The following is a 7,944-nucleotide window of genomic DNA, read 5'->3' as shown; positions in this document are numbered from 1 at the left end:
TGATGTCATATTTCACATTTAGGAGCCCAGAGCAACCAATCAGATACTTGCTGCCAGCAGACTGATCCATATAAATGCATCAAGTTGCTAATTGTTCCTAGTAAGAAGCATTAGTGCAGACTTAACCAATCACAAGCTTTTATTCCAAAAATCTGCAATCCTTACTTGTCACTAAGTAGTTCCATTAACATTTTTTTTTAATTTAAACCCTGTACAGTAGAACCCCCATATTAAATTTTTTCAGGGGACACATAAATTCCTTACTTACACAATTGATATTGGTGCGACAACCAAAACAGTGTAAAATGAGGAAAAACCCTAAAAGCAGGGAATATAAAATGAAGGCTTTAACCCGTAAATAATAAGCCCCACTGCCTATAATCTTCACAATTTGTTACCATTTTTGTTGTTTTGGATTTTGGGTGGGAAGCAAGTGGCAATAAAGGAATACAAATGAATCAGTGGAGCTAGCAATCAGGGAGTAGGGAATATATTCAGCCCTAATAAATACCGTATGGTTAATTCGAACCCCAGCGCACTGAGCCTGGCTCTTTCCCAATGTGGAAGAGTTAGAGCAATGGGAATCATACGTGATGTGGATGCCTTTGGGAAGGTTCACATGTTCTAGGTTTATTGTGGAAGATACATTCTAAAAACATAGAAGGTAGAAATTACTTTCTGTTGACTTGACTCTCAGGCATATCAGAATCTCCCATTATCCATCTCACAATACAGAAACAAGTAAATGCTGGGAATTCGCATCCGTAATGTAACGTTACAATGGACTGAACATACAAGGCTCTGCCATTGCTCCAAGTAAAGCCACAAGTAGTGATAGGCAAATTTATTCGCCAGGCACGAATTTGCGGCAAATTTGCCCGTGTTGCGGCCGGTGAATAAATTTGCTGGAGAAAAGTTCGACGTCGACACAAAAGTTTTCTCGACGACTGCGAAGATAAATGGACGCCCATTGACTTTAATGGGCGCCGGCGTCAACTTTGACACCAGCGCCCATTTAAACGCCAGCGAATTGTCGGTATCAAAATCCCCAGTTTCGCAAATTTTTCGCAAATCAATTGCCTCTGCAGAACAGGTATGTGGTATCTGAGCAGCTACAGTATTTCCCATGTCCCAGTTTACTCCAGAAACAGGTGGCTGCGAAATCGAATTTAGAGAAGTAGGTAGGAAGGTTTTATGGTAAGAGAAATGTGGAAGTGAACCAGAGCAGAGATGGGACTTTTTTCAAGGAAGAACTAATGATAGACGGACAACAGCCAATGAGGTGACGAGCCATAGGTTGATGCCCAGTAGATTTTAAAGGGGAACTCACAAGCACCTACCTGCTGCATTTTACCATCCCAGCATCAGTTTATAGGGTGTCCCATTATAATGGAACACTTTCCAAAATTCCATATTCATATATCAGGCTGTTTTGCCTGTCAAAAGCCATTCTTGGTAGGTGTCTGTTTAACACAGATACAGTGACATACAGGGTCAGACTGGGGTCTCCTGGGCACACCGGGACTGCAATCTGAAGGGCCCTCTTTGAGATCTTAGGGTTCCCCCTGCGTGTGTGAGCCCTCTCTGTGACATACGCCTTATAACTCCTTCATGCTCCTTAACTGCTGTAGACACGTGGCTACAAACAGGCAGGAGAGTGTTGGCAACATCCACAGGGAGTGGATCTGGGCCGGTGGGGCCCATAAAGACTGGGGCCCACTGGCCTTTCCAACCTGGTCACACACACGGCAGAAAAACAAAAGGCTTATTTAAACAGGTTGTTCACCTTCCAAAAACTTTTTTCATCTTAGTTATTTCAGATTGTTCACCACAAATAAAGACTTTTTTCAATTGTTTTCAATTTTTAATTTTTTATCATTTTTTCAAAATTTAAGTTTAATGTTTGTGTCTCTGGTGTCTCAGTCTGGCAGCTTAGGGATCCAGGAGCATCTGAACAATTTGCTACATTTAGTTGATACAATTAGTTTATACATTTCTCAGCAGTATCTGTGGAATATTAGCAACTATTGTATTCATTCTAGCAGCTGCCTTTACTGAACCTCAGGGATTCTGATCTGCAGGGACAAAGATAACAAATGTATCAACGAAATGTATCAACCAGTTAAAGAGTCGACGACCCCCCCCCTTCCAGAGCTGCTTCAGAAGGTGAAAAATGAAACTTTACACTTCAATATTAGAAAAATGATCACAAATAGAAAATAGAAAGTAATTGGAAAAAGTCTTTATTTCTGGTTCTGAAACCAACTAAATTTGAAGTGTTTTAAGGTGAACAACCCCTTTAAGAATAAATTCCTATATGCCCATTTCTGATGGAATGTATTGGACTGACTGTTGCATTTGAGATTCAAAGAACAATATTTATACAAAGTAGGACAATCTAGTTCTGGATTCCTCTGCTTAACTACAAGTCCACATCACCCAATAGCTATTGGCATGGCCTGACTGACATTCATAATATGTCCTGGCATTTCAAATACTCTGAGGCCCAAACACAACACCCACACGGCCAATAAAATGTGCCCATCCATGGCATCTTAAGCAGACTCTCTGCCATTTCTCAGAATATCCAAACTGCCAGCAACACTTGGATATTGGCCAGGGCTGGGAGCTTGCAAATATTTGCTGTCTCACCCTATCTTATTTCCTATTACCTATTACATATCATGCAGTCACAGTACCCGAGTCTATTATCCTAAAGGTTCATAGTGCATTCCTGACCTTTAATACCATTCCTGCCTACAACTGCTGCTCCCCACTATACATGAGAGTAGTAGTAGTAGTGGTGGAACCTACACCAAACTTAACCATAAGTAGTATTTTGTAAACTTTATGCAGAGCTTTCTGAATGTCACTGCCCAGCTTCTTCACATTCTCTAAATCATCCTTCATAGAGTACGAGAGATCCATCACGTAGTACAGCTCAAAGGGATAACCCTTTGCACGTTTGAACTGAACCCGAAATGTCTTTTGTTCCCCTGGTTTACAAACAAAACATTTTAAAAAGGAGACTTTGAATATAAAATATTAAAAATTAGATTTTCCATCATAATTGCAGAAATCACTTTCTACTTCTGCCTTCAATGCCTGAGATATTGCAATGCATTATTTAATTGCACTTACTGTACATGGTACATTGTGGTAAAGACTACAGGTATGGGATCTATTATCAAGAATGCTTGGGACCTGGGGTTTTCTGGATAAGGGATATTTTCATTATGAGGAACACTATGCCTTATAGCACTAACTTGTTTGCTTAAATAGGACACTAAAGCAAGTCACATTTAATGGATTATGGGTTTCTAAATAATGGCCATTTACCTCTACCATCATAGCATATACTGTACCTATCTATACACCTTTCAAGGGTAAAGGCTCAAACCCTTTGGGATGCATTTTAGGGGTTAATGCTTATGTTTGTATGGAAGACCAAGCCAAAGGTTCATTAAGGATAAACTTGGAGTGAACCAATCTGTGACAATGCCGGGGGGGGCAACAGTTTGGGAAACTGCATTATCTCCTTAGTGAATAACCATGTGCGACTTCCATTGATACAAAGCTGTTCATTTCCTTCCCATGAACACTGTCCTTTTGCATAATAATGCCAACCAAATGTTAAGACACTGTTTCAACCTCTTCGTAATATGCTAATTAAAATATCCGTCTCCTGAAAATGCCCAGCACTATTGTCGTATACTGTCACATATATGAGGGCATTATAAATGCATCCCTGAATAATAGTCTATTATTGAAAATAATCCGTGCTGATTTGGCCTTGATCATTTTCCTGTTGGCAGGTTTCCCCCGGGAAGCGCCTAATTATTCAGTTCTGCCCAGTGTTTCTCTTATTCACTTGGTAACCTGCCATAAAATTCTCAGACAATTTTCCAGTTGGTCAGCTGAGAGCGTGGCACTTACTGCCGTACAAATGTATCTGTATCAGCACATGTCCTGGTGACTCAATGGGCCCAGCTAATATTTACGTTCTTTAATGTGCCAGCAAAGGCAGGGGCAAGATCAGGGAACTGGGAAATGAGGTTCAATGTTGCATAAGTTATATACTTTGACAGAAATAATATAAATGCAAATGCAAGTTATACACTAAATGGCAGTGTGTTGGGGGTTTTCTTAATTGAGAAAGATCTAGGGTTTTTTGTAGATAACAAGTTGTCTAATTCTGGGCAGTGTCATTCTGTGGCTACTAAAGCAAATAAAGTTCTGTCTTGCATAAAAAAGGGCATTAACTCAAGGGATGAAAACATAATTATGCCTCTTTATAAGTCCCTGGTGAGGCCTCATCTGGAGTATGCAGTGCAGTTTTGGACTCCAGACCTAAAACCAAGCAATTATTACATATTGTAACTTATATCTTTAGGCTAAGGAAGCCCCTCTAATGTTGGTGGCCAAGGACAAATTTTGCATCTTTGCTTTTCTGTAACTGTTTCTGCAAGGCCCATTGTAACTCACTTTAAATGAAGTGAAACAAACATTCAGGCACATCTGTTATCTGGTTACCAGGCTTCTATTTTTGATGACACCAAAGCACTGCAATAACCCTATAACCAGTATAAAGTCAGCAAATTGTCACCTGGGCGAAGTTTCACATTTCTTGCCTGTGGGTGTGTCAGGGAGCCAGGAGCTCCCTCCAGGGAGGTTGTCAGGATCAAGGAGGAAGCCCACAGGGGAGTCAAGGTCGCGGTGTCCAACAAGGGGTAAACAGAAGGATAACCAAAGTCCAGGCAAGGGTTCAAGGGCAGGCAGAATATCAGCAAAGTCCAGGCAAGGGGTCAGCAACAAACAGGAACAGGATAAGTCTTCAAAATAGCAGACAGGAAACCCAGGAAACACACAGGAACGAATCCTATACTTGGGCGCCATTCTGGCGTCTTGGTATGGCTTTTATATTTGAATTTGGCGCCATTCTGACATCATCGGCGTCCTTGCGCCAACGTCGACGCGATGGCGTCATCGCGCTGGTGCCGCTATCCACGTGGCGGCCATGGGTGCCGCCATTTTGGGAGCGACGCCGGCAGGGGAGGACGCGCCGCCCGGAGCTCCTGGACCTGCTCCGGGCAGCGATCGTGACAGGGTGTAGTTGAATGACCGCCTCCTGGTCAGCACTTTCACTCAGGGGTTGGCCTTGCAGGACATTAATGGACCCATGGGGATCTATAATGTGGTCTTCGTCACACCCTCATTGTAGCAGCTCTGCATGCATCTATCTATCTATCTAGCTATCTATCTATCTAGCATCTATCTATCATCAATCTATCTTTCATGTAATACAGTGGGGAGGCAGGCAGGTCTGGACTGGATCTGTGGGTTCTGGCAAAGTGCAGAGGGGCTCCTGTAAGATGCCATAGACAGTCACTATTTTTGAGCCTGTGTGGAGCTGTTTGGACCTCTTTGTACTTGAAATGCCAGGGCCTATATTGAATCCCATTGAATAATAAACATTGGTTGATAATTATTTACAATGAAGTTCTCTGGTCTCAATAAAGGAAAAACTCACCAATTAGAAGAGGTCCAAGTGCACTGCCCTGGACCTTCAGCTGAGAGAGCGGATAAGTGTGTAGAAAAAAGAGCAGACACTTCCAAAGACCAATCTTCCAGTGCACAAGAATACAGCCTTATGCATTTTGTATCATTCAGATAAGCCTATGATTAAGTATCCGAATGATATAAAACGTGTAAGGCTGTATCCTTGTGCACTGAAATAAACTACTCTTTATTTGACAAGTCTGTCTGGAAGATTTGTCTTTGGAAGAGCCTGCTCTTTTTTCTACACTATTTTGGGCACTGGGATAAGTAGAGCTCCTTGAACCTAATGCATATTTTGTCCCATGTCCCCTTTGCTTTGCAAACACCCGTGCCTCTAGTGTCCAGCAATCAGCACCTACATGCAAGTATATTAGAAGGGTCAATTACATAAGCATCCCAAGGGCAATTCAATGTGGCACCATCATCAATGGCCTGGTACCTAATTCCAGCTGTCCCCTGGATGTAAGGTTGCCGCTGCCTGTGCCACTGTCCAAACATGCTAAAAGAGAATATAATGAGATCACTCATACCCTCCACACTAAGTGTTTTTTAGTTCACAGCTAATTCCATGTTAAGAAATGAAGTTTATCATATACATGCTTTTGTTATGATCGTGAGTAGCGGAACAGTAAGCTTGACCAGGGGTCTGGGGAGTTGGTGCTGCCTGTGAAAGCAGAATCATTTTCCAGGAATTAACAGATGAGAGTGGAGCCAGAATTGTGATTAAGGTCCTCGTGGCCTCCAGACTGTTGTGGAGCCAGCTGGCTTGTGCAGATACACTTTCCTTGTAGATCTGAGATGCATTTAGTGAAACCTGGATGCCTGACAATATCTCCTGCTCCAGCAATAACACAGCTGTATGATCAGGTATCTGCACAGATTTCAAAAATGCACCTTTCTATTAAGCTGGGGGCCCCACTACACAGCTGCTTAGTCTGAACCATGCCGTTGTACTGAGGACTGCAAGTCCTGGCCCTGCAGCTCCTGTTTGAGAATAGAGACCTTTCCTCCACTCATATGATTTATCACACCTATACTAATGGGCAGTATGTGATTTAGTCTTGCACGACGACAATTGACCTGGGATTATACTGAGCCGAGTGCAACACTAACAGTGCCGGTAACTGCCAACACATTTATCCTTTCCATGGGACCGTTCCACATATTGCAGCTCATGTCTTTTAAACATATTCCAGCTCGGAATTTGAAAACAAGACACTCTTTGTTACTCATGGAATGTTTATGCCCCGCCATATTTACCTTGATATGAGAAATATGATTCAAAATTTGTTCACAGACTGAATTTGTGTTTTGGACTTGTAAGCGAACTCTGAACACATTGTTGTATCAGAATCTTTATTTTCCATAGACCCAAGCATTTTTAGACCCTAATATTTCTGTTTTGAAAAATATAGATTGGGAGTAGGTGGTTATGGTAATGTACTGTATGTCTTGGATTGACCCGTAGCAGAAGATGCCAAACTAATAAAGATAGCAAATATACAGAAAAGCCCTTAAGGCTAATGGCACATAGGGCTTGGGATCCATTTTATTCAGCGGAGAGAAGCCAATGCATTCCCATATGCTCCTTTGTGTATCTGCTCTGACAGTCCCTCTGACTCTCAAGGAGGGGATGAGACCTGATCGGCTTTTCTCCACCTGTATTTTTACGGTGGGATCCTCAGCCCCATGTGCCATTCGCCTAAGGCAGTGCTGTCCACCTGGCCCCCTTGTGTTGCCCCCCACATGGAAATCTTCTTGCTGTGACTGCTTACCTTGTGTAAATTTTAAAAGGTATCAGTACTGAGATTTACTGGCCCTAGGGTTGCCATCTGGCCGGTATTTTACTGATTCTGATTTTTTCAGATTTCTGCATTGTTCACACGTGTAACACCTCTATTGTTCACACCCCTAAAGCCCTGTACTGTTCACACCTGAGACCCAGACTGAAACTGCCCACCTTGTTCACTTGTTCACACTCATACAAACTGCTGAAGGGGCACCAGCACTGTGTCACTGTATGTAGCACAGTATGAACTGTCCATCTTAGGGGAAAATTCACTAAGCGCCGATGCGCCTAACGCTAGCGTCAATTCGCTAGCGTTGGGCATTTTTGTTACTTCGCAAATTCACTAACGAACGCTGGCGTAAATTCGCTAGTGTTACTTCGCACCCTTACGCCTGGCGAATTTTCGCAACGGACGTAACTACGCAAATTGCCTAACACGCGCAGTGTACTGAACGCTACCTTTTACGCTAGACTTCCTTCGCCACCTCAGACCAGGCGAAGCGCAATAGAGTAGATAGGGATTGCTTCAAAAAAAAGTTCAAATTTTTTCTAAGTCCCAAAAAACGCTGGCGTTTTTTCTATATTATGGGTGATAG

This window comes from Xenopus laevis, chromosome 2S (genome assembly GCF_017654675.1).
Source record: "Xenopus laevis strain J_2021 chromosome 2S, Xenopus_laevis_v10.1, whole genome shotgun sequence".
NCBI lineage: Eukaryota > Metazoa > Chordata > Amphibia > Anura > Pipidae > Xenopus > Xenopus laevis.
Note: the sequence above shows the minus strand (reverse complement) of the source record.